The 27,321-nt window shown below is 43.3% G+C and overlaps 1 protein-coding gene across 8 annotated transcripts in view; it reads left to right on the top strand.

Annotated features, from left to right (window-relative positions):
* Positions 1-27,321, top strand: part of MTA3 (metastasis associated 1 family member 3) — a 176,568-nt gene that overhangs the window by 12,085 nt on the left and 137,162 nt on the right. The window lies entirely within an intron of this gene.

Genomic DNA, 27,321 nt, shown 5'->3' with positions numbered 1-27,321 from the left:
TGAGCGACCAGGCCTGGCCTAGTATATGGTTTTTTAGGTTGCATCACATTCATTAATTGGTGAAAGTGTTGACATAGAAGCCTTTGTAAATAGGCTTTAGCAAAGGATCTGGGCAGTGTCTTGCCATCTCCTGTTTTCAGTGGTGGATTTTTCCTTTGAATAGAGATGGAGTCTTGCTATGTTGCCCAGGCTGGTCTTGAACCCTAGGCTTCAAGTAATCTCTCACCTTGGCATCTCAAAGAGCTACTCAAAGTGCATGAGCTACTGGGCCTGGCCCATTGGTGGTTTTGTGAGGATACAGATAGGAGGAAATTTATACTTCACTGTTTTGGAGGATGTTTTCTCACCGCTAAAACAACTGAATAATACTTAGTTTTTTTGGCGAGGGGACTAGATCTTGCTCTGTTGCCCAGGCTGGAGAGTGCAGTGGCGCAATCATGGCTCACTGCAGCCTCGACGTCCCAGGCTCAAGCAATACCCTCACCTCAGCCTCCAGAGTAGCTGGGTCCACAGGTGTGCACCATGACACCAAGCTAATTTTTAAAAAAACGTATTACAGAGATAGAGTCTCCCTATGTTTCTCAGGCTGGTCTGGAACTCTTGGGCTCAAGTGATCCTCCTGCCTCGGCTTTCCAAAGTGCTGGGATTATTGGTGTGAGCCACCATGCCCAGCCACATTTTCCCCCCCCAATCTTTTCAGTTTAGGGGTACATGTGCAGGATGTGCAGGTTTTATTATTTTATTAATTTTATTTATTTATTTATTTATTTTGAGGTTGAGTCTTGCTCTGTCACCCAGGCTGGGGTGCAGTGGTGCCATCTTGGCTCACTGCAACCTCCGCCTTCTGGGTTCAAGTGATTCTCCTGCCTCAGCCTCCTGGGTAGCTGGGATTAGAGGTGGGCGCCACCACACCCAGCTAATTTTTGTATTTTTAGCAGAGACAGGGTTTCACCATGTTGGTCAGGCTGGTCTGGAACTCCTGACCTCATGATCTGCCCACTTCAGCCTCCCAAAGTGCTGGGATTACAGTGCAATGACATGATCTCAGCTCACTGTAACCTCTGCTTCCCAGCTTCAAGCGATTCTCCTGCCTCAGCCTCCCGAGTAGCTGGGATTACAGGCATGTGCCACTATGCCTGGCTAATTTTGTATTTTTAGTAGGGACGGGATAGGCTGGTCTCAAACTCCCAACCTCAGGTGATCTGCCCGCCTCTGCCTTTCAAAATGCTGGGATTACAGGCATGAGCCACCGTGGTCGGCAATATGAGATATTTTATCTTTTTTTTTTGAGACAGAGTCTTGCTGTGTCGCCCAGGCTGGAGTGCAGTGGCGCCATCTCGGCTCACTGCAAGCTCTGCCTCCCAGGTTCACACCATTCTCCTGCCTCAGCCTCCCGAGAAGCTGGGACTACAGGCGCCCGCCACCACGCCCGGCTAATTTTTTTGTATTTTCAGTAGAGATGGGGTTTCACCACGTTAGCCAGGATGGTCTCGATCTCCTGACCTCGTGATCTGCCTGCCTTGGCCTCCCAAAGTGCTGGGATTACAAGCGTTAGCCACTGCGCCTGGCCTGAGATATTTTACCTTTTTAAAGTTTATGTTGTAAATGGTGAATAAAATCCAAACAAGTTTGCATATATACTTTAATATATTAAATTTATAGATTTTTGCTATAACCAAAATACCTGATTAGTATGTTATTCCAAAAAGCAGTATCTTGGCCAGGAGTGGTGGCTCACGCTTGTAATCTCACCATTTAGGGAGACCAAGTTGGGAGGATTGCTTGAGGGTAGGAGTTCGAGATCAGCCTGGCCAACTTAGCAAGACTCTGACTCTATTTTAAAAAAAATTATTGCTGCAAAAGTAGTGAGAGGAAATGATTTTTAGGGGGTCTGCTCACTGTTGGTAGAGCATCTGCTGACTGGAGAGTCTCAGCATGACAGCATCTTGGTCCTGTCTATTTTAGGATTGGGTATGTAGAAAATTAATTTCTTCATAATTGATTAGCCTGTTGGTATTAACTCGTAGAAAATAAATTTATTTTTTATTTTATTTTATTTTTTTTTTTGAGACGGAGTCTCGCTTTTTCACCCAGGCTGGAGTGGAGTGGCTCAATCTCGACTCACTGCAAGCTCCTCCTCCTGGGTTCACGCCATTCTCCTGCCTCAGCCTCTCCGAGTAGCTGGGACTACAGGCGCCCGCCACCACGCCCGGCTAATTTTTTGTATTTTTAGTAGAGACGGGGTTTCACCGTGGTCTCGATCTCCTGACCTCGTGATCCGCCCACCTCGGCCTCCCAAAGTGCTGGGATTACAAGCGTGAGCCACCGCGCCCGGCCACAGAAAATAAATTTAAAGGAACTTAGCATCAAGCAAATGATGTAGTAGCCATCACGCATTTTTTCTTTCATTTTTTCCCCTGCTGCTTCCCACCCTCACCACGCATTTTAAAGAAAGACCTGGGTTCAGATTCTGGTTGGCTGTTTTACTGCTTGACATAGGAAAGTTTCATAACTTCGTAGTGATTTCTATTTTTTCTCATCTGTAAAATAGAGAGTAGAGAAATTACTTCATTTTATGTTATAGATATATTTTACCACCAAAAAACAGAGAGAAAAATGACACCCATGTTGATGTGAGGATTATGACATAAGGAACAACTCACAATGGGTGTGTAATAAATGTCAGATGGTTTGTTTTCTACCTACCCAGCAATTTGTAGATTATCCCTGTGGGTGGATTACTTCTATGTATATTTATCTGTTTAGAAGGATTACTTCTATGTACATTATTTGTTGATGTTACTTTGAAAGGCAACTATATATCCGGGAATGGTGGAGTTAGATGTATCTTACTGTATTTCTGTTGGTATTGACTAAAACATGAGGTGCAGAGAGCACATAAAGTTGTCTGAAGAATTCATGTTTTATGAGGAGTTTTTTAGGGGAGGATTAATGGAGAAAGTGTTATTAGAATGAGTTCAAAAGTGGAGTCCTGAGTGTGGATGCCACTTAATTTTCCTGAACTTTAGTTTTTCCATTTAAAAAACTCTTCTCATTATGGGCTCTTTTTTATTTTTTGAGATAGAGTCTTCCTCTATTGCCCAGGCTGGAGTGCAGTGGCACAATCATGTCTCACTGCAGCCTCCCTGGTTCAAGCAATTCTCATGCCTCAGCCTCCCGAATAGCTGAGAGTACAGGCGCATGCCTCCACGCCTGGCTAATTTTTGTATTTTTAGTGGAGATGGGGTTTTGCCATGTTGGCCAGGCTGGTCTCCAACTCCTGGGCTCTCAAGTGATCCTCCTGCCTTGGCCTCCCAAAGTGCCATGATTACAGGTGTGAGCCACTGCGCCTGGCCGTTATGGACTCTTTTTTTTTTTTTTTTGAGATGGAGTTTTGCTCTTGTTGCCCAGGCTGGAGTGCAGTGGCATGTGATCTCAGCTCAGCGTAACCTCCACCTCCCAGGTTCAAGCGATTCTTCTGCCTCAGCCCCCTGAGTAGTTGGAAGTACAGGCATGCGCCACCATGCCCGACTAATTTTATATTTTTAGTAGAGACGGGGTTTCTTTGTATTGGTATTGGTCAGACTGGTCTCGAACTCCCTACCTCAGGTGATCTGCCCACCTCTGCCTCCCAAAGTGCTGGATTACAGGTGTGAGCCACTGTGCCCAGCTTACGGACTCTTAAAAAAAAAACAAACTTTTTATTACAGAAAACTTTCATCATGTACAAGCAGAGAAGAATACAATATGCCTGGTGTTTCCATCACTGTGTATTAACAGTAATCCACACATGATCAATTGTGATTCATCTAGACCCCTACTCGCTAGCCCATTATTTTGAAGCATGTCAAAAAAGCCTTACCTTTTTATCTGTAAATATTTCAGTACTTACTTCTAAAAGGTCATAACGTCTTTCAAACTTAAAGTGTCCAAGTGTGTAAGGAACTCTCCATGTCATTTACTCAGATTCAAGGGTTGCTAACATTTTGCCCTATTGGCCTTATCATTCTATGTATAATGCAAACATACATATATTATTTTCTGAACCATTTAATAGTAAGTTGGAGACTTCAGTGTATTTTATTTTTATTTTTTGGGATGGAGTCTCGCTCTGTTGCCCATAGTTGAATAAAAAATTACATAAACCCAGCACTTTGGGAGGCTGAGGCAGGATGATTACATGAGCCCAGGAATTAGATAACAGCCTGCACAGCACAGGAATACCCCATTTCAACAACAACAAAAAGAAAAGATTAGCTGGGTGTGGTGGCACACAGCTCTGATCCCAGTTACTCAGGAGACTGAGGCAGGAGGATTGCTTGAGCCCAGGAGATTGAGGCTGCAGTGAGCTGTGTTCGCGCCACATCCTGGGTGTGTTCGCACTCCACCCTGGGTGACAAAGGGAGACCCTTTCTCTTGGGGGAAACAAAATGGATCAAGAGACCTAGAAAGTAAGTCCAGAAGCGATAAGATTTTTTTTTTTTTTTTTTTTTTGAGACAGAGTTTCGCCTTGTCGCCTAGGCTTGAGTGCAGTGGCACAATCTCGGCTCACTGCAACCTCCACCTCCTGTATTCAGGTGATTCTCCTGTCTCAGCCTCCCGAGTAGCTTTGATTACATGATAATCAAATAATAATAATTATTATTTTTTTGAGACGGAGTTTCGCTCTTCTTGCCCAGGCTGGAGTGCAATGGCGCGATCGCCGTCTCACCGCAACCTCCGCCTCCTGGGTTCAACCAATTCCCTGCCTCAGCCTCCCGAGCAGCTGGGATTACAGGCATGTGCCACCACAACTGGCTAGTTTTGTGTTTTTAGTAGAGGTGGGGTTTCTCCATATTGGTCAGGCTGGTCTCGAACTCCCAACCTCAGGTGATCTGCCCACCTCGGCCTCCCAAAGTGCTGGGATTACAGGCGTGAGCCACCGTGCCTGGCTGAAAAGGGGAAATTATTAAAAAGAAAAACATTGTAAGTTGAGTTCAGTAACAATATGAAAGACCAAATGATTCTTTTTTTCTTTCTTTCTTTTTTTTTTTTTTTTTTTGAGACATTCTCACTCTGTCGCCCAGGCTGGAGTGCAGTGGTGCAATCTCGGCTCACTGCAACCTCCGCCTCATGGGTTCAAGTGATTCGCCTGCCTCAGCCTTCTGAGTAGCTGGAACTACAGGTGCACGCCACCACGCCTGGTTAATTTTTGTATTTTTGTAGAGACCGGATTTCGCCGTGTTGGCCAGGATGGTCTCGAACTTCTGACTTCAAGTGATCCACCTGCCTTGGCCTCCCAAAGTGCTCGGATTAGAGGCATGAGCCACTTTGCGCAGCCCCATCCTGTATTTTATTTTATTTATTTGGTTATATATAATTACAGTTCTACCTACAAAGGAGGGTGAGATAGGAGAATCACTTGAGTCCGGTATTTCAAGGTTGGAATGAGCTATGATTGAGCAATTGCATTCCAGCCTGGGCAATAGAGTGATACCTGTGTCTCTTTAAAAAAACAAAAATTATAAACAAGATGAATAACTTCCTGACAAATAAAAAGAAAATTTAGGGCCAGGAGCAGTGTCTCATGCCTCTAATCCCAGCACTTTGGGAGGCTGAGGCAGGTGGATCACTGGAGGTCAGGAGTTTGGCCTGACCAACATGGTGAAACCCTGTGTCTACTAAGAATGCAAAATTAACTGGGCATGGCAGCACACGCCTGTAATTCCAGCTGCTTGGGAGGCTGAGGCAGAATTGCTTGAACCCAGAAGGTGGAGGTTGTAGTGAGCTGAGATTGTACCATTGCGCTCCAGCCTGGGCAACAGGAGCGAAACTCTGTCTCAAAAAAAAAAAAAAAAGAAAATTTAGGCCAGGGGCAGTGGCTTACACCTGTAATCCAAGCGCTTTTGGAGGCCAAGGCAGGAGGACCACTTGAGTCCAGGAGTTGGAGACTAGCCTGGGCAACACAGCGAGACCTCATATCTAAAAGTGGAAAAAAAAAAAAAAAAAAAAAAGGAAATTTCAAAAAACCGGTACAAGGAAGGAAAACACACACACACACACACACACACACACACGTTGGCTGGGCACCGTGGCTCCCAGCACTTTGGCTTCCAGCACTTTGGGGGCCCGAGATGGGTAGATCACTTGAGGCCAGGACCAATATGGCAAAAATCCATCTCTAGGAAAAATACAAAAATTGGCTGGGCATGGTGGCTCACGCCTGTAATGCCAGCACTTTGGGAGGCTGAGGTGGGCGGATCATGAGGTCAGAAGATCAAGACCATCCTGGCCAACATGGTGGAACCCCGTATCTACTAAAAATACAAAAATTAGCTGGGTATGGTGGCATGTGCCTGTAGTCCCAGCTACTCAGGAGACTGAGGCAAGAGAATAGCTTGAACCCGGGAGGTGGAGGTTGCAGTGAGCTGAGATCGTGCCACTGCACTCCAGCCTGGTGACAGAGCGAGACTCCATCTCAAAAAAAAATAAAAATGCAAAAATTAGTCAGGCATGGTGGCAGGCGCCTGTTATCCTAGCTACTCAGGAGGCTGAGGCAGGAGAATGCCTTGAACCCAGGAGGCGGAGGTTGCAGTGAGCCAAGATAGTGTCACTGCACTCCAGCCTGGGTGACACAGTGAGACTCTATCTCAAAAAAAAAAAAAGTAAAATAAAAAATAAAACATTAATACAGATCGCTGGAGGTTGAGGCTGCAGTAAGCCATGATTGCGCCACTGCACTCCAGCCTGAGTAACAGAACAAGACCCTACCTCCCAAAATATAAGTTAACATTTGAATGAGCAAACATTTAAAAGATACAAAAATGTATTCAGTGTAAAAACTCCCTATATCAGGACCCCTTAAAACCCAGTTCTCCCCGACAAGTCATTATTATTACTAGCTTCTGGGGTCTTTTCCAGTGAGAATTCTTGTGTATGAAAGAAAATACATACAAAAATGTATACACACGTTCTTTCCTCTGCAACATTTTTTTTTTCAAAAATGGTAGCAGATTAGAATGTTTTCTCTGTTTTTTTTCTCTTGATTTTCCCTTCCTTTATTTATTCATTTATTTGTTTTTTTTTTTTTTTTTTTGAGACGGAGTCTCGCCCTGTCGCCCAGGCTGGAGTGCAGTGGCGCGATCTCGGCTCACTGCAAGCTCCGCCTCCCGGGTTCACGCCATTCTCCTGCCTCAGCTGGGACTACAGGCGCCCGCCACCACGCCTGGCTAATTTTTTTTTGTATTTTTAGTAGAGACTGGGTTTCACCGTGGTCTCGATCTCCTGACCTCGTGATCCGCCCGCCTCGGCCTCCCAAAGTGCTGGGATTACAAGTGTGAGCCACCGCGCCCGGCATTTATTTGTTTTTTTGAGACAGTCTGACTCTGTCACCCAGGCTGGAGTGCAGTGACACAGTCTCAGCTCATGAAACCTCTGCCTCAAGGTAGGGATTCAAGTGATTCTCCTGCTTCAGCCACCCTAGTGGCTGGGATCACAGGCGTGCCCCACCACACCCAGCTAATTTTTGCATTTTTTGTAGAGATGGGTTTTTGCTATGTTGGCCAGATTGGTCTTGAATTCCTGGCCTCAAGTGATCTGCCCACCTTGGCTTCCTAAGGTGCTGGGGTTACAGGTGTGCCTGGTGTACTAACCTAATGTTTTTTATGCTTGCAAATTGTATTAATCATCTTATGAGTCACTGCAACAGAAATGCATATGTAAATTAAAATGTAAAACTATTTACATTATGAGTTCATAAGGCTCAGAGTCTTAACATTTTTCTTTGGATTTTTTTTTTTTTTTTTTTTTTTTTTTTTTGAGGGGGTTTTTTTTTTTTCCCCCTGCTGCGGGGGAGTGGCGCGTCTCGGCTCACTGCAAGCTCTGCCTCCCGGGTTCACGCCATTCTCCTGCCTCAGCCTCCCGAGTAGCTGGGACTACAGGCGCCCCGCCACCGCGCCCGGCTAATTTTTTGTATTTTTAGTAGAGACGGGGTTTCACCGTGTTAGCCAGGATGGTCTCGATCTCCTGACCTCGTAATCCGCCCGCCTCGGCCTCCCAAAGTGCTGGGACTACAGGCTTGAGCCACCGCGCCCGGCCTTTTCTTTGGATTTTTATAATAATAGTATACATTGTAAAATTTTTGATAATTAGTAAAACTAAAAGTGTGACATTTTCATAGGAAATATTAAGCTTAGTGGGGCTTCCTCTCACTCCAATTAGCTTAATGAATCCTTGAAATAATATACCTCATTGCTAGAATGAGACAGGTTTAGCTTTCATTCTGTTCCTCGTGTTTGATTTATATGCATGTAGATTCTAACAAAATTTTTACATGTAAGTAAGTAGATCAGAATGGTGGAGTTTTACTTATGTATTCATTTACCAAATGTATTTTGAGCTCCTGCTATGTACTGGACATTCTACTAAGTACTGGTGATGAGTGGTGAACAAAGCTACCGAAATCTCTGCCCTTAGAGCTTATAAGGGTCTTAGTTCTTTGTTCTTCTCAACTGTGTTTGAAAAAGCATGTAGCAGTCGTTGACAATAAAGGATTTTCAATGATTTAGCAGCTGACAATTCAATTAGGTCCTCTTTCAGTTTTGCTAGAAGCAGATAATTTGAAACCAGCAGACATAGAAGAGATTTAGGTTTTTTAACAAGTCATTAGGGCCCTTTGCATTCTCATTTTCTGAGAAGCAAAGTAAAAAGGTTTTACTGAGACCTAACAAAAGATTATTAATTATACTTCTTACTATTCACCTATCCCTATAGGTGTATCAATTAGTGTTTTACCTGAGAAAGAGAACCAGATGGAGATTATATATGTGTATAAATATACAGACACATATGTATGCATGTATATACATGTATGTATTATAAATATATATATGCTATATAAAATTTTCAACAGGTTTATATACATATAAAGAGATTTTTTTTTTTGCAAGGAACTGGCTTGCATAATTGCTGGGGCTGGCTAGGCAAGTCTGAAATCCACAGGGGGGCTGTCTGTTAGGTAGACATTTCTTCTTCAGGGAAGCCTTAGTTTTGCACTTAGGGCCTTTTACTGATTGGATGAGGCCCACCCTGATTATGGAGGCCAGTCTTCTTAACTTCAAGTCAGCTGATGTTACTCATATCTACAAAATATTTTCATAACAATATCTAAATCAGATTTTGATTGAATAACTAGGTACTATAGTTTAGATAGTTTGACACATGAAACTATCATAGGCACCTTATTTCAACCAGTATACTCAAAGGTTTGGGAAAGTTGAAGTAATGAAGTAATGTTCATTAAAATATACCTTTGTATTTTAAATTTATGTCCGGTAAATGTTTAACTCTTAGATCATGTACATGCTTAAATATGTATTTAAATACATGATGCAAATTTTAATATAATTATAAACTATTTAAATATATTTTCAACTAATTGTTGGAACTGTGGATTTAATTTGTTTAGTTGTGGAAAATTAACACCAATAACCTTAATGGCAAAGCCAGTCTTCCCTGACAAACCAGGCAGCTAAATAAATAACACTGACTTTCTGCCAGAAAGTCTGACTCCTTTTTTCCAATTTTAATAAATGAGTACTGTACATCTGTAAGGTAACCACCTCTTTTTGGATTTTTGTTTCTTTGAGACGGAGTCTTGCTCTTTCACCCAGGCTGGAGTGCAGTGGTGCCATCTTGGCTCACTGCAACCTCTGCCTCCCAGGTTCAAACGATTCTCCCACCTCAGCTTCTGGAGTAGTTGGGATTACAGGTATATATGCCACCATGCCTGGCTAATTTTTGTATTTTTAGTAGAGGCAAGTTTCACCATGTTGCCCAGGCTGAAGTATGTATAGGACACAAAACCCTACTGTGAAACTTTTTGATATCTGGGTTAGAGACTTCTCAGAGACCTGTATTGTATTTCTCTTTTGTCACCAATGGTCCCTTTGTTTGGTATCTTGGAGGTTTTTACTCTCCATGTTTCACCCAAGTTCTGCAGTAAGATTTAGGGTGGTTCAGAGGAGATGCCTGTATATAAGAGAAGGGCAGTTGTGAGAAGTGGAGATGAGAAGAGATCAATCTGATGCCTTGAGCTTGTGCTAGTTCTCAGGCAGATCAGTAGGAGCATGTGAGTGTTGATCTTAAACCTATGTTTCTGTGTACCCCTTAGAATGTCTTCTTATACACCCAAGAGACAGGTTCATCTTTTGAAGACTTTGGGTACACTATAGCCCTTTTCCTGCGTGCCATGGTTTGGATGTTGTGCCCTCCAAACTCGTGTTGAGATTTGATCCCCAGTGTTGGAGGTGGGGCCTAATGGGAAATGGTTGGGTCATGGGAGAAGATTCCTCTTGAATGGATTAAATTAATGCCCTCCCTGGAGTAGACGTGACTTCTCACTTTGTTAGTTCCCTAGAGAGCTGGTTTTTTTTTTTTTTTTTTTTTTGAGATGGAGTCTTGCTCTGTCCCCCAGGCTGGAGTGCGGTGGTGCGATCTCGGCTCACTGCAAGCTCCGCCTCCTGGGTTCACGCCATTCTCCTGCCTCAGCCTCCTGAGTAGCTGGGACTACGGGCGCCCGCCAACATGTTTGGCTAATTTTTTGTATTTTTAGTAGAGACGGGGTTTCACCGTGTTAGCCAGGATGGTCTCGATCTCCTGACCTCGTGATCCTCCCGCCTCTGCCTCCCAAAGTGCTGGGATTACAGGCTTGAGCCACGGCGCCCAGCCGAGAGCCGGTTTTTAAAAAGAACCAGTACACCTCCAACCTTGCTTCCTTTCTTGCCATGTGATCGCTGCATACTGGTTCCCGTTCACCTTCTGCCATGACTGAAAGCAGCCTGATTCCCTCATCAGATGCAGATGCCCAGTCATAAACTTTACAGCCATTAGAATTGTGAGCCAAATAAACCTTTTTGCTTTGTAGATTACCCAGCCTCAAGTATTCTTTTATAGCAACACAAAATGGACTGAGAAACTGGGCTTGCTTTTTTTCATGTTTGCTTTTTTTTTTTTTTTTTGAGATGGAGTCTCGTTCACTCTGTCACCCAGGCTGGAGTGCAATGGTGCGATTTCGGCTCACTGCAACCCCCGCCTCCTGAGTTGAAGCACTTCTCCCACCTCAGCCTCTTGAGTAGCTGGGACTACAGGTGTGCACCACCACGCCTGGCTAATTTTTGTATTTTTAGTAGAGACAGGGTTTCACCACACTGGCCCAACTGCTCTCGAACTCCTGACCTCAAGTGATCTGCCCACCTGTTTGCTTTTTTTAAAACTGTGTTCCAATTTTCATGACTATGTGTTATTCCACACTTTGATGTACTGTAATTTGACCACTGTGTACTGGTAGAGGATTAGGGTATTTTTCATCGTTTGCTGTCGAGCAGTCTGCAGAGCATAGCCATGATTGCTTTGTGGCAAGGATATATTCTGAGAGATGTGTCATTAGGCGATTTTGTCTATGTGTGGACATCATAGAATGTACTTACACAAACCTAGATGGTATAGCCTGTTACACACCTAGGCTATGTGGTATAGCCTGTTGTTCTTAGGGTACAAATCTGTACACATGTTACTGTATTGAATACTGTATGCAGGTGTTACCCAATTTTGGGTATTTGTGTATCTAAACATATTTAAACATAGAACAAGTACAGTAAAAATACAGTAGAGAGGATAAAAAGTGATATACCTGTGTAGGGCACTTACCATGAATGGAGATTCCAGGCCTCGAAGTGAGTTAGTGAGTGAGTGGTGGTAGAATGTGAAGGCCTAGTACATACTGTACACCACTGTAGACTTAGTAAACACCGCACACTTAGGCAACACTAAATTTATGGAAACATTTTCCTTCAATAATAAATTAACCCAATTTATTGTAACTTTTTAACTTCATAAACGTTTTAATTTTGTTTAGCTTTTTGACTCTTGTAATAACAACTTAAAACACAAACACATTGAATGGCTATACAAAAATACTTTCTTTCATCATATCCTGATTCTATAAGCTTTTTTTCTTTTTTTTTTTTTTTTTTGAGACAGAGTCTTGCTCTGTTGCCCAGGCTGGAGTGCAGTGGTGCAATCTCGGCTCACTGCAACCTCCGCCTCCCGGGTTCACGCCATTCTCCTGCCTCAGCCTCCCGAGTAGCTGGGACTACAGGCGCCCGCCTCCGCGCCCGGCTAATTTTTTGTATTTTTAGTAGAAACGGGGTTTCACCATTGTTAGCAAAGATGGTCTCGATCTCCTGACCTTGTGATCCACCCGCCTCGGCCTCCCAAAGTGCTGGGATTACAGGCGTGAGCCACCGCGCCCGGCTGCTTTTTTTCTTTTTATTTTATTTTTTATTTTTATTTTTTTGAAACGGAGTTTCGCTCAGTGGCGCAGGCTGGAGTGCAGTGGCGCGATCTCAGCTCACTGCAATCTCCGCCTTCCGGGTTCAAGCAATTCTCCTGCCTCAGCCTCCCAAGTAGCTGGGATTACAGGTGCACACCACCACGCCCAGCTAATTTTTGTATTTTTAGTAGAGACGGGGTTTCACCATGTTGGCCAGGATGGTCTCTATATCCGACCTCGTGATCTGCCCACCTCGGCCTCCCAAAGTGCTGGGATTACAGGCATGAGCCACCGCGCCTGGCCTTAAGTTTTTTTCCTATTAAGAAAAATTCATTTGGCCAGGTGCAGTGGCTCACGCCTGTAATCCCACCACTTGGGGAGGCTGAAGTGGGGGGATCAGTTGAGGTCAGGAGTTCGAGACCAGCCTGGCCAACATAGTGAAACCCTGTCTCTACTAAAAAATACAAGAGTTAGCTGGGTGTGGTGGCATGGGCCTGTAATCGCAGCTACTTGGGAGGCTGAGGCAGGAGAATAGCTTGAACCCAGGAGGTGGTGGTTGCAGTGAGCCGAGGTCATGTCACTGCATTCCAGCCTTGGCAACAGAGCAAGGCTCTGTCTCAAAAAAAAAAAAATTAAATAAATTTTTTTTTCTCTTTTTTTATTAATTTTTTTGTACACAAAACAATTAACATTTTCTAAAAATACATACAAACAAAAAGATGCATATCAAACATATTAGGAAGGTTGCACATGGGAAGACGGGGTATAGAAATGAGGGGTGGGAATTAAAGAAGATAAATGAGAGAAGGACTTTGTATGGATCAATGATAATAACTCAATCCTCTATTTGATAAAGAAGAAGGAGAAGGAAGAAAAAGAAAGTGGGATAAAGGATCAGAAAGGGAGGAAAATAGAAAATTAGAGTATGACTCCAGGGTAGACCTGTTTTGTTGTCACTGGGTTGGTTGGTTGGTTTGTCTGTTGTATTTTTCATGTTTCGCCATGTTGGCCAGGCTGGTGTCGAACTCCTAGCCTCAAGTGATCAACCCGCCTCGGCCTCCCAATTAAGTAAAATTAAAACAACAATAAAACATATAGTATATTGGCCAGGTGCAGTGGCTCACACCTGTAATCTCAGCCCTTTGGGAGGCTGAGGTGGGCGGATCACTTGAGGTCAGGAGGTTGAGACCAGCCTGACCATCGTGCTACTGCACTCCAGCCTGGGTGACAGAGCGAGACTCTGTGTCAAAAAAAAAAGTATAGTATAATAAATACATAAATCAGTAACATAGTCATTATCTATGTCAAGTGTTAGTACTGTACATAATTGTATGTGCTATACATTTATTTGATGGGCAGTACATTAGGTTTGTTTATACCAGTATCATCACAGACATGTGAGTAATGCTTTGTGCCATGACATTACCACTATAGTGTCACTGGGCAGTTGGAGTTTTTCAGCTTCATTATAACCTTAAGGGACCGTTGTTCATATGTGTGGTTTGCTGTTGACTTAAATGTTATGTGGTGTGTGACTATATATGTCATTTAGTACTCGGAGGGCTATGGCGTCTATCTTTATGTATTTATTGAGATGGAGTCTTTATTTATTTATTTACTGAGACGGAGTTTTGCTGTGTACACTACAATGGAACCTGTGAATAGCCACTGCATTTCAGCAGCCTGGGCAATATAGCAAGACCCCATCTCTATAAAAAATAAATGGTTATATGCATTGTGATTTTGACAGATATTACCAAATTAATCGCCTCAGATATTGTTCCAATTTACACCTACCAGCAATGAATGAGTGCCCATTCCCTTCCATTTTTACCAGTATAGGATGAAGTTTTTTTTTTTTTTTTTTTGAGATGGAGTCTTCTTTTGTCACCCGGGCTGGAGTGCAGTGGCATGATCTCAGCTCATAGCAACCTTTGCCTCCCAGCCTCAAGCAATTCTTAAGCCTCAGCCTCCTGAGTAGCTGGAATTACAGGTGTGCACCACCATGCCCGGCTAATTTTTTGTGTTTTTAGTAGAGACAGGGTTTCACCATGTTGGCCAGGCTGGTCTCGAACTCCTGACCTCAGGTGATCCACCCCACTCGGACTCCCAAAGTGCTGGGATTACAGGTGTGAGCCACCGCACCAGGCCTAGGATTAAATTTTTTAATCTTTACTGATCTTAGAGATTAAAAATGGTGCCTTGGTGGGATTGTATCTTAAATTTCTTATGACTGAAGTGGAACATCTTTTTATATATATATGTGTATATATATATGTATATATATGTGTATATTTTTATATACTAAATATATATACTAATTTTTAATTTTATATACTTATATATTATATATGTATATATACATATATGTATATATAATATATGTGTATACTTTTGTACACTAAATATATATACTAATTTTAAATTTTATATACTAATATATATTTTATATATTATATAAAATATATATATGTGTATATATATATATTTTTTTTTTGAGATGGAGTCTCGCTCTGTCACCCAGGCTGGAGTCCAGTGGCCTGATCTCAGCTCACTGCAAGCTCCACCTCCCGGGTTCACGCCATTCTCCTGCCTCAGCCTCCCGAGTAGCTGCGACTACAGGAGCCTGCCACTTGCCTGGCTATTTATTTATTTATTTATTTATTTATTTTTTAGTAGAGATGGGGTTTCACCATGTTAGCCAGGACATTCTCACTCTCCTGACCTCGTGATCTGCCTGCTTCGGCCTCCCAAAGTGCTGGGATTACAGGTGTGAGCCACCGTACCGGGCCATAGTTATCTATTCTTATTCAAAACCAAGGTAGTAAGACTAAACAGGAGCTTCATTTTTTTTTTTTTTTTTGAGACGGAGTCTCGCTCTGTTGCCCAGGCTGGAGTCCAGTGGCACGATCTCAGCTCACTGCAAGCTCCACCTCCCGGGTTCACGCCATTCTCCTGCCTCAGCCTCTCCAGTAGCTGTGACTACAGGCGCCCGCCACCACGCCCGGCTAATTTTTTTGTGTTTTTAGTAGAGATGGGGTTTCACCGTATTAGCCAGGATGGTCTCAATCTCCTGACCTCATGATCCGCCCGCCTCGGCCTCCCAAAGTGCTGGGATTACAGACGTGAGCCACCGCGCCCTGCATCTGTTTATATTTTTAAAAGGCCACATGTATGTCCTTTTCTGTGAACTGTTTATATTTTTTGCCTATTTTGAGTTTAACTTTTGCTAAATTAATTTGTAGAAGGAAAAAAATAAAAGAAACCTTTAGTTACTCCAATAAAGGAAGTAAAGCAGATATTCCTAATTGTAAACTGACGTGTTTAACCTTACATTTTTCCGTGACTACTTCTCCTATTAGAACAAGGAAATACATTTCACTTAGATTTTCTTCTTTCCTTGTCCTCTACCTTCTCATGTTTGAGTAAACGGTATTTGCGTGTATATATATATATATATATATATTTTTTTTTTTTTTTTTTTTCAGATCACATAGGACTGGGAAAAACTTTAAAAATTATTATTGTAACTTTTTACTTAGTAACTTATGACTTAGTAAAAAGTTATAATAATGATGTAACAATAATAGTAGGAGCTAACACAGAATACCAGACACTTACTCTGAATGCTTTTACATGTAAGTCCATTTTATTTTACATGTAAGTTAAGTCCATCTTACATTATATATGTCCTCATCTAAGTTTCTGAAAGCATTTGTCTGTGATTCATTCTGCCCATTTCTTGAAATCTTAATACTTCCAAGAGAAATACTAAAGACAGAAGGGAAAATAAAAGAATAATAAAAGGTCATCCTGGCATTTGAAAAACTTTTTCTTATTTCTAATTTTGTACTTCAGTCACAAATTTTATTAGGAATAAAGCTAAACAAAGTTGATTTTTAAGATGTGTGTTGTATTTTCTTATAACATTTTACATTTTGAGAACATAGCCCATGGCTTTTTGTTTCTTAGTCTATGAAGTGTGTAGGTACATAGACCTCAGTAAGCCTTTTACTCTCCTTTTGCAGCCAGGGCCCAACCAAGATACTGAGTCCTTACTCTGCCCTGGGGCACACTTGGTCCTTTCTAGCCAGCTGTTACCCCTTTATTGGAGTTGGCATAAAATCTATTTTTTATCACAGCATTAAAGTAATCAACTTTCATTTAAAAGGACATTTTTCTCTTGGTATTTTATGGAGTTTTTATTTTTGTAAGTGACATTTTCTAATTGGCAGTTATGGCAAGTTTGTGTCTCATTAACCAGATTATTATCAATTGTAAATATTACAAAGGTTTATTATTTGACAAGTTAATTATGTTTTATGATATACATATTCTTATTGATCTGGTCTTCTGAATGTTAATGGTTTATATTTTTTGTGAACAAAGCAAGTACTATATTAATACTTTAAAATTGATGTCACATTGCTTATTGATCATTAAATGAGGCATTCCAGCAATTAGATATTCTTAAGCTTTTTAGAAAGCCTTGTGTTAGCTTTACTTCTGTAATTGTGTGGCTTAATCTGTGGTCTGGAAGAATACAGGCTCATGTTGTATATTTTCATGTGACTAGTTGATTGAAAATCCTTAATTTTTTTTTTTTTTGCTGTTTGTGGACTTACAGAATGAAAATCATTTTTATACTTGAAGTAGCTAATCTAAAATTTTCCACAAGTTATCTTTTTTTTTCTTTTTTTTTTTTGGAGACAGAGTCTCACTCTGTTGCCCAGGCTGGAGTGCAGTGGTGCGATCTTGGCTCACTGCAACCTCTGCCTCCTGGGTTCAAGCAATTCTCTTCCCTCAGCCTCCTGAGTAGCTGGGAAAACAGGTGCATGCTGCATTGCCCGGCGAATAATTTTTTTTTGTATTTTAGTGGAGACGGAGTTTCACCTTGTTGCCCAGGCTGGTTTCGAAATCCTGAGTTCAGGCAATCTGCCCGCTTTGGCCTCTCAAAGAATTGGGATTACAGGCGTGAGCCACTACACCCGGCCATCTTTTTAAAAAATTATTATTATCTTTTTTTTGTAGAAATGGGGTCTCACTGTGTTGCCCAGGCTGGTCTCAAAGTACTGGTTTCACGTGATCCTACTGCCTAATCCTCCCAAGGTGTTGGGATTACAGGTGTGAGCCACTGCACCTGGCTGACAAGTTATCTTTTTTTTTTTTTTTTTCTGTTTTTGAGATGGAGTCTTGCTCTGTTGGCCAGGCTGGAGTGCAGTGGCATGATCTTGGCTCACTGCAACCCCCACCTCCTGGATTCAAGCGATTCTCCTGCCTCAGCCTCCTGAGTTACTGGGATTACAGGCGTGCATTACCACGCCTGGCTAATTTTTGCATTTTTAGTAGAGACAGGGTTTCACCATGTTGGCCAGGCTGGTCTCAAACTCCTGACCTCGTGATCTGCCCGCCTCAGCCTTCCAAAGTGCTGGGATTACAGGCGTGAGCCACCTAACCCACCTGTTATCTTTTTTTTTTGAGATGGGGTCTTGCTCTGTTGCCCAGGCTGGAGTGTAGTGGCACCATCTCAGCTTACTGCAACCTCTGCCTCCCAGCCTCAACTGATCCTCCTGCTTCAGCCTCCTGAGTAGCTGGGACTACAGTTGCGCACCATCGTGTCTGGTTAATTTTTGTATCCTTTTGTAGAGACAGGGTTTTGCCACGTTGCCCAGGCTGGTCTTGAACTCCTGGGGTGAAGCGATCTGCCCACTTTAGCCTCTCAAAGTGTTAGGATTACAGGCATGAGCCACTGCACCTGGCCAAGTTATCTTTTTTAAAAAAAATCTTTTTATTGAAGTATAGTGTACATTCACTGAATTCCAGATCTTTTTGCTACTACTTTTATTTCTTTTCTTTTCTTTTTTTTTTTTTTTGAGACAGAATCTCGCTCTGTTGCCCAGGCTGGAGTGCAGTGGCATGATCTTGGCTCACTGCAACCTCCACCTTCTGGATTCAAGCAATTCTCCTGCCTCAACCTCCTGAGTAGCTGGGACTATTGCCACCACACCCAGCTAATTTTTTGTATTTTTAGTAGAGATAGGGTTTCACTGTGTTAGTCAGGATGGTCTGCATCTCCTGACCTCGTGATCCACCCGCCTCAGCCTCCCAAAGTGCTCGGATTACAGGTGTGAGCCACCGCGCCTGGCCTCCACTACTTCTATTTCTAACTACTGCTTTTACCTTAGTATATTGCCTCTATATTTAGGTAGTCCAAAGTATTATTCATTTAGCATTCCAAATCACAGAATTTTAGACCTGTGAGGACCTTATACATAATCTGTTTAAACCCTCTGTATTTTTTGGTTGAGTCCTTGGTTAGGTCTAAGGTCACGTAACTGGATTAGTATCCTGTCCTCTAAATGCTTCTTTTGTATGTTTTATTTATCTCCTTAAAATTTATTTTGGATAAGATAAATATACTGCATTTTGTTATATGTTTGTATAATTTGGCGTTATGGGGCAGATAAATTAATGTTGTTGAGCCTTAATTCATCTTTACAAGGGACTCATTAATACTTTCTACCTTATTACCCTTCCTGTGTTGAGGGTTTTTGTAGCGATTAAATGAATAAAAGCCCTTACAAATCATAAGACATGCAGAAAACAGTAGCTTTGACTGGGCCCCCTGGAGGACTTTCACATTAACACAGAAGCCTTGACATACGTGGGAAGTGGGTACCACTGGAGGCTTCTCTAGAGTTGTGCCAGTGGCATGCATTTTCAGTTGTCCCTTCCAGACAGGAAGTTGGAAAACGGTCATCTGAAGCCTTAGTTCACTCTGCCCCTTTCTTGACACCTAGGAATGTGGAGAATGGTTGTGGCTGCTCTCCTTTTTAACTTTGTTTGCTAGTGGTGACAGCTCAGGACTCAGGATGGTGGCTAATGTCCCATATCCTTTCAGTGTACCTCATGCCAGTTCCCTTCCGCAAGTTTTTCCTGAGCCAGTGTTGCGTCGTGTCCATGTTTATAAGACTTCTATGAGTCTTTAAAGCCGCACATATTTTCATATTATGGGGATTTGCGCATCTTCCTAGCAACATTATAAAAATAGTTGGCTAGCCAAACTTGCTTTACATTTAACAGTAGTGGTACCGGGCGCGGTGGCTCATGCCTGTAATCCCAGCACTTTGGGAGGCCGAGGCAGGCGGATCACGAGGTCAGGAGATCCAGACCATCCTGGCTAACACAGTGAAACCCTGTCTCTACTAAAAAAAAATGCAAAAAATTAGCCGGGCGTGGTGGCGGGCGCCTGTAGTCACAGCTACTCAGGAGGCTGAGGTAGGAGAATGGCATGAACCTGGGAGGCGGAGGTTGCGGTGAGCTGAGATTGTGCCACTGTACTCCAGCCTGGGCGACAGTGTGAGACTCCGTCTCCAAAAAAAAAAGAGTAATGGTAATTCATGTGGGTGAAACTGCAGTTCCTGACAGGAATTAGTTTCACCATGGTAGAAAATTATTCAAGGTTAAGATGTAAAGATATGCCTAAAGATAACAAAATAAAAGATTTTATTTCCTGTTTTTGTTTAATTCTTTTTGTCATTAAGGTATAATATGGTTGACTCATTTGGTGCATTTTTGTAGCTTAAGGAGTTTCATTTCTTCTTTTGTTTAGGTGGTTTTCAGACTACTCTGTTGTCTATACAGTTAGGGAAATGTTTTCCATTTCAAGACTTTTTAAAAAACTTCCTTATGGGCCAGGCATAGTGGCTCACGCTTCTAATCCCAGCACTTTGGGAGGCCGAGGCGGGCGGATCACGAGGTCAGGAGATCGAGACCATCCTGGCTAACACAGTGAAACCCTGTCTGTACTAAAAATACAAAAAAAATTAACCGGGTGTGGCGGCACATTCCTGTAGTCCCAGCTACTCAGGAGGCTGAGGCAGGAGAATCGCTTGAACCCAGGAGGCAGAGGTTGCAGTGAGCCAAGATCGCGCCACTGCACTCCAGCCTGGGCAACAGAGCGAAACTCTGTCTCAAAAAAAAAAAAGAAAAAAAAAAAACTTGCTTATGGTTGTCTATCTTTTCATATAAACAACTGTAAAGGGGAAAGGGCAACAGGATTATAAGAAATTTGTTAGTAAAGGGCTCCCAGAATGAAATGTACTATAGCACATGGTTGCAGGAAGTGAAGTTACAATCCTTTACCCTCCAACTGATTCTTGTTTCCATTTTGTCCATGGTAGACTATTAATTTTCTGACTTTTGGTTTCCAAACTGGTTAAAGGTTTGAAAAAGATTACATCCTATAGTATATATGGCCTATGTTTCTTTGTTTTGAGGCCGCGTCTCACTCTGTCACCCAGTCTGGAGTGCAGTGGTGTGATCTCCGCTCACTACATCCTCTGCCTCCTGGGTTCAAGCGATTCTCGTGCCTCAGTCTCCTAGTAGCTGGGATTACAGGGACGCGCCACCACGCCTGGCTAATTTTTGTATTTTTAATAGGATGTGGTTTCGCCATGTTGGCCAGGGTGGTCTTGAACTCCTGACCTCAGGTGATCTGCCTGCCTTGGCCTCCCAAAGTGCTGGGATTACAGACGTAAGCCACTGTGATTAGCTCAATGATTCATTTCTTTTACATCTTTTATTTGCTGAGTGGGGTTTGTCTCTGGATTTTTTTCTTTTTTCTTTTTTTCTTTTTTTGAGATGGAGTCATGTTCTGTTGCTTAGGCTTGAGTGCAGTAGCATGGTCTTGGCTCACTGCAACCTCCGCCTCCCGGGTTCAGGTGGTTCTTCTGCCTCAGCCTCCCGAGTAGCTGGGACTATAGGCATGTGCCACCACGTCCGGCTAATTTTTGTATTTTTATTCTTATTTATTTTATTTATTTATTTATTTATTTATTTATTTTTGAGACGGAGTCTCGCTCTGTCGCCCAGGCTGGAGTTCAGTGGCGCAATCTCGGCTCACTGCAAGCTCCGCCTCCCGGGTTCACGCCATTCTCCTGCCTCAGCCTCTCTGAGTAGCTAGGACTACAGGCGCCCGCTACTACACCCGGCTAATTTTTTTGTATTTTTAGTAGAGACGGAGTTTCACTGTGGCCTTGATCTCCTGACCTCGCGATCCACCCGCCTCGGCCTCACAAAGTGCTGGGATTGTAAGCGTGAGCCACCGCGCCCGGCCAATTTTTGTATTTTTAGTAGAGACAGGATTTCACCATGTTGTCCAGGATGGTCTCCATCTCTTGATCTCACGATCTACCCGCCTTGGCCTCCCAAAGTGCTGGGATTAAGGTGTGAGTCACCATGCCTGACCCATTTTTTTATTCTTATAAATCAGCTTGAACTTTGTTCTGGGATGCATTTAAGTTACTTGGAAACAGCCTGATGTTTGGTTGTTGAAGCTATGATTTGTTAAGTGAGTGTGGAGCAGTGCTCAGCCTGGGGCTTAATTATTCCCTCTTACAGAGGCAAGACCTTTCTGTGTAGTCTATCCAATACACTATGAACTATAAGTTTTTCCAGTGTGACTGTTTGTAAATAAATACTGCTCACAACACTGTGTAAGCACTGAGCACTGCCTTGTCTGTTTTGTTGTTGTTATTTTGAGGCAAGGTGTCCATCAAGTGACCCTCTTCGCTGGTGCGTGCCGCCACACGACTAACTTTCTAAGTTCTGTTTTGTAGAGAAGAGGTGTTACTATATTGCTCAGGCCAGTCTCAAACTTCCAGGCTCAAGGGATTCTCCCACCTCGGCCTCCTGAGTAGCTGGGATTACAGGTGCGTGCCACCAAGCCTACCTAATTTTTTTTTTTTTTTGAGACAGGGTCTTGCAGTGCTGCCCAGGCTGGAGTGCAGTGTTGCAATCTCAGCTCACTGCAACCTCCACCTTTCAGGTTCAAGTAATTCTCCTGCATCAGCCTCTGGAGTAGCTAAGATTTCAGGTGTGCACCACCACTGCCAGCTGTTTTTGTCTGACCCCATGGAGTCTTGCTCTGTTGCCTAGGCTGGAGTGCAGTGGCATGATCTTGGCTCACTGCAACCTCTGCCTCCTAGGTTCAAGCAATTCTCCCACCTCAGCCTCCTGAGTAGCTGGGATTACAGCCACCCACCACCTTGCCCGGCTAATTTTTGTATTTTTAGTAGAGGCGGGGGTCTTGCCATGTTGGCCAGGCTGGTCTCGAACTCCTGACCTTAGGTGATCCACCCACCTTGGCCCCCCAAAGTGCTGGGATTACAGGCGTGAACCACTGCCTAGTCCTAATTTTTGTATTTTTTTTGTAGAGATGGGGTTTCATCCTGTTGCCTAGGCTGGTCTGGATCTCCTGGGCTCAAGCTGCCCACCTGCCTTGGCCTCCTAAAGTGCTGAGATTACAGGCGTGAGCCATCATACCCAGCCTTAGTTGTTGTTCTCCTATTACTGAACATTTGGCTTATTTCCAGTTTTTGGCTACTGCAAATAAAGCTGCTATGAACATTCATGTACAGGTCTTTTGGTGTACTTAAGCTCTCATTTCTCTTGGGTAATTACCTAGGAGAAACATTGTTGGTCCATGTGGTGGAAGAAACTTGTCACAGAAATTTTACTTAAGTAGATTTTGCCAAACAGATTCCCAAAGTGGTTGGACCAATTTTTCACTTCCTCTGTTAATGTATGAGAACTCCAGTTGGTCTGTGTTCTTTCAGTCTTCTAAATTTTTAGCTATTGTGGTACCATAAGTTTAATGATTCATTTGGGTAATATGAGGGCTAGGGTGATCAAATTGTCCTCATTTGCTGGGGACTGATAGGGGTTCTCTAAATGAGGGATTTTGAGCTTTAAAACTGGGAGACACTCCCTAATGAGGTTTTTAGCTGAGTTAGCAGGATGTGAAGGGAAAAGCAGTAAATTTCCTCAGTCAGACCAAGCCCAAGTACAGATACCTGGGCTATCCTTATCAAGAGGAGTGTTCTCTAATTACCAAAGACAGGGGCCCAGCCATCCACCCCCTTTCCCTTCTGGTGTCCATTTCAAACTGATTTCTTCAGGGAGGCCTCTGCTGGCTCATCAAGCTACATGAATTTCCTCTGTCATGCTTCCAGAGTATGCTGCGTAATTTTATAGTACTCACCAAATCTGAAGGTATATATTCTTGCCTGGAATCCAGGATGGACTGTAATTCAGGATAGGACTTTTATGGCTTCCTCATAGATAGCCTCAGAACACGTTGGTAGGCACATCAACAAATTTACTTTTTTTTTTTTTGCTGGAGGTAGGGTGGAAGGGAGGACACAGGTCTTTGTTAAAACATGTGGCAAGGCAGATTCTTAGATGTATAAGCCATGAAAGTTTAGTTTTTACCCTAATGGTGGTTGGTTGGAAGTTATTGAGACCTTTTTATCAAAACAGGAGAAATAGGAATTGTGTTTTAGGAAGCTGCTGGCCGGGCGCGGTGGCTCACGCTTGTAATCCCAGCACTTTGGGAGGCTGAGGTGGGCGGATCACAAGGTCAGGAGATCGAGACCACAGTGAAACTCCGTCTCTACTAAAAATACAAAAAAAATTAGCTAGGTGTGGTGGCGGGCACCTGTAGTCCCAGCTACTCGGAGAGGCTGAGGCAGGAGAATGGCGTGAACCTGGGAGGTGGAGCTTGCAATGAGCCGCGATTGTGCCACTGCACTCCAGCCTGGGCGACAGAGCGAGACTCCGTCTCAAAAAAAAAAAAAAAAAGGAAGCTGCTTGCTGGGGTGTTAATGAATTAGAGGATGGATGCTGCTCTGTTGGTGCTAGATAATTTGGTTCTGATTCTTTGTTTTAAAATTGATAGCAAGTGAAAAATAGTACAGTGGCATGTTGAGACCATATAAAATTCCAGATGGACTTGGAATTTATTACAGTATTGGGCAGCTTTTGCCAGATGCAGTGTTCTTTGAATAAATGTAAAGCAGAAATAGCTTAAATTTCTGATGGAATCCTGATTTGCTATAGAATAACTTATGAGTCCTTGTATCTCACACTGTGAAAATACAATTTCTGTGGTGAATTTCTTTTTTTTTTTTTTTACGGAGTCTCGCTCTGTCACCCAGGCTGGAGTGCAGTGGCGCGATCTCGGCTCACTGCAAGCTCCGCCTCCGGGGTTCACGCCATTCTCCTGCCTCAGCCTCTCCGAGTAGCTGGGACTACAGGCGCCCGCCACCACGCCCAGCTAATTTTTTTGTATTTTTAGTAGAGACGGGGTTTCACTGTGGTCTCGATCTCCTGACCTCGTGATCTGCCCACCTCGGCCTCCCTAAGTGCTGGGATTACAAGCGTGAGCCACCGCGCCCGGCCTCTGTGGTGAATTTCTTAAAGTCAGTAAAGTAAAAAACTCTTACTTAGCCAGTTTTTGGTTTTCATTTAATATGTACTTTTAGGTAAGATTTCTTTTGCATTTAGTTCAGCAGTTCTTGAAATCCTTCCCAGGGGGGTCTATGAGGTCAACACAGTTTTCTTTCTTTTTTTTTTTTTTTTTTTGAGATGGAGTCTGGCTGTGTCGCCCAGGCTGGAGTGCAGTGATGGCTCACTGCAAACTCCGCCTCCCGGCTTCATGCCATTCTCCTGCCTCAGCCTCCCGAGTACCTGGGAATACAGGCGCCCACCATCTCGCCTGGCTAATTTTTCTGTTTTTAGTAGAGACGGGGCTTCACTGTGTTAACCAGATGGTCTCGATCTCCTGACCTTGTGATCTGCCTGCCTCGGTCTCCCAAGGTGCTGGGATTACAGGTATGAGCCACCGCACCCAGCTCTTTTTTTTTTGAAACGAGTTTTGCTCTTGTCGCCCAGGCTGGAGTGCAATGGTGTGATCTCGGCTTACTGTAACCTCTGTCTCCTGGGTTCAAGCGATTCTCCTGCCTGAGTCTCCAGAGCAGCTGGGATTACAGGCTCCCGCTACTATGCCCAGCTAATATTTTGTACTTTTAATAGAGATGGGATTTCACTATATTGGCCAGGTTGGTCTCAAACTCCTGACCTCAGGTGATCCGCCCGCCTTGGCCTCCCAAAGTGCTGGGATTACAGGCGTGAGCCACCGCGCCCGGCCTCAAGTGTAACTCTTAAGTTTAGTCTCCCATCCACTTTGTGTTAAATCCTGAAAGAAGAATTTTGAAAAGCACTGGAATGAAATATGAAAAATAAAGCCCCCTTTACAGTAACTTATTGATGTTTATGTTGTGCAGTGTTTTATGCTGTAACTTTGTGAGTCTATCCTTGCTGCTGCTGAATTTAATGTTGCCCTATAATTCTTACTTGGTCTGCTCTGAATGTTTCTTTTTTTTTTTTAATTTTTTAATTTTTTTTTTTGAGGCGGAGTCTCGCTCTGTTGCCCAGGCTGGAGTGCAGTGGCGCCATCTCAGCTTACTGCAAACTCCGCCTCCCGGGTTCATGCTATTCTCCTGCTTCAGCCTCCCGAGTAGCTGGGACTGCAGGAGCCCACCACCTCGCCCGGCTAATTTTTTTGTATTTTTAGTAGAGACAGGGTTTCACCGTGTTAGCCAGGATGGTCTCGAGCTCCTGACCTTGTGATTCACCCGCCTCGGCCTCCCAAAGTGCTGGGATTACAGGCGTGAGCCACTGCGCCCGGCCTGAATGTTTCTTTTTTTTTTTTTTTTTGAGACAGAGTCTCACTGTCTTCAAGGCTGTAATGCAGTGGTGCGATCTCTGCTCACTGCAAGCTCCGTCTCCCGTGTTCACGCCATTCTCCTGCCTCAGCCTCCCGAGTAGCTGGGACTACAGGCGCCCGCCAACACGCCCGGCTAATTTTTTTGTATTTTTAGTAGAGACGGAGTTTCACCATGTTAGGCAGGATGGTCTTGATCTCCTGACCTCGTGATCCACCCGCCTCGGCCTCCCAAAGTGCTGGGATGTTTCTTGAGGTTCACTTTTACCCTACAAGTAAAATAGGGTGGATACAAAGATAAGTGACCTGTCATTGTTCTCAAGGGATGCAGTGAAATCGGTTAACTGTAGAGTAGAGCAAGGCATACTGTGAAGTACCTTAAGCGTATGTGGGTGCTGCTTTGTAGCAAAGAGGAGTCTCCTGCTGGATTTTGGCGAGAGTCTCATGGATCAGACTCTGGCTCAGAGGCATTGTTCAACTTTCTTTCTTTCTTTCTTTCTTTCTTTCTTTCTTTCTTTCTTTCTTTCTTTCTTTATTTATTTATTTATTTATTTATTTCGAGATAGGGTCTTGCTGTATCGCCCAGGCTGGAGTGCAGTGGTGCGATCTCGGCTCACAGCACCTTCCACCTCCTGGGCTCAAGCGATACTCCTACATCAATCTCTGAGTAGCTGGGACCACGGGCTTGGCTAATTTTTGTATTTTTTGTAGAGATATTTGGTCTTGAACTCCTGAGCTCAAGTGATCTGCTTGCCTCAGCCTCCCAAAGTGCTGGGATTGCAGGCATGAGCCATCACACCTGGCCTGTCCAACTTTAAATTTATCTTCTGAATTCTCTTTACTCTTCATCCACTCTAATAATCGATTTATCTCACACCGAGGTGGACAGATTGCTTGAGCTCAGGAGATCGAGATCAGCCTGGGCAACATGATGAAACCCTGTCTCTACTAAAAATACAAAAATTAGCCAGGTGTGGTGGCACACGCCTGTAATCTCAGCTACTCAGGAGGCTGAGGCAGGAGAACTACTTGAACCCGGGAGATGGAGGTTGCAGTGAGCCGAGATTGTGCCACTGCACTGTAGCCTGGGTAACAGAGTGAGACTCCGTCTAAAAAAAAATTATACAAACACATAAATGAAATTTGAAATTTAACTGGTAAATTTTAAAAAGTGGTTTTCATTAGTGATCTGCATCATGAGAGATGCCGTTGTGGTGATTTTTGTCTTTGGTTAGGTTGGATTTCAGTGATTTTGGTCCTTTTCACGGTGAACCAAGGGATCGTATAAGAATGTAAGATTTACTGTTACTGTTGTAGAGCTGGTTGCTGTTTTAGCTCTGTAGGGTATGCATTAGAATTCAGTTAGCTGTGTTTTATACAACAACAATTTGTCAAATGCTAATTAGGTAAAGAGTATAATTTTATATGTGATACTTTCTAGTGC

This window comes from Hylobates moloch, unplaced genomic scaffold, assembly GCF_009828535.3.
Source record: "Hylobates moloch isolate HMO894 unplaced genomic scaffold, HMol_V3 SCAFFOLD_15, whole genome shotgun sequence".
Lineage (NCBI taxonomy): Eukaryota > Metazoa > Chordata > Mammalia > Primates > Hylobatidae > Hylobates > Hylobates moloch.
The sequence above is the reverse complement of the archived record's forward strand: the minus strand, read 5'-3'. Positions and strand labels throughout refer to the sequence as shown.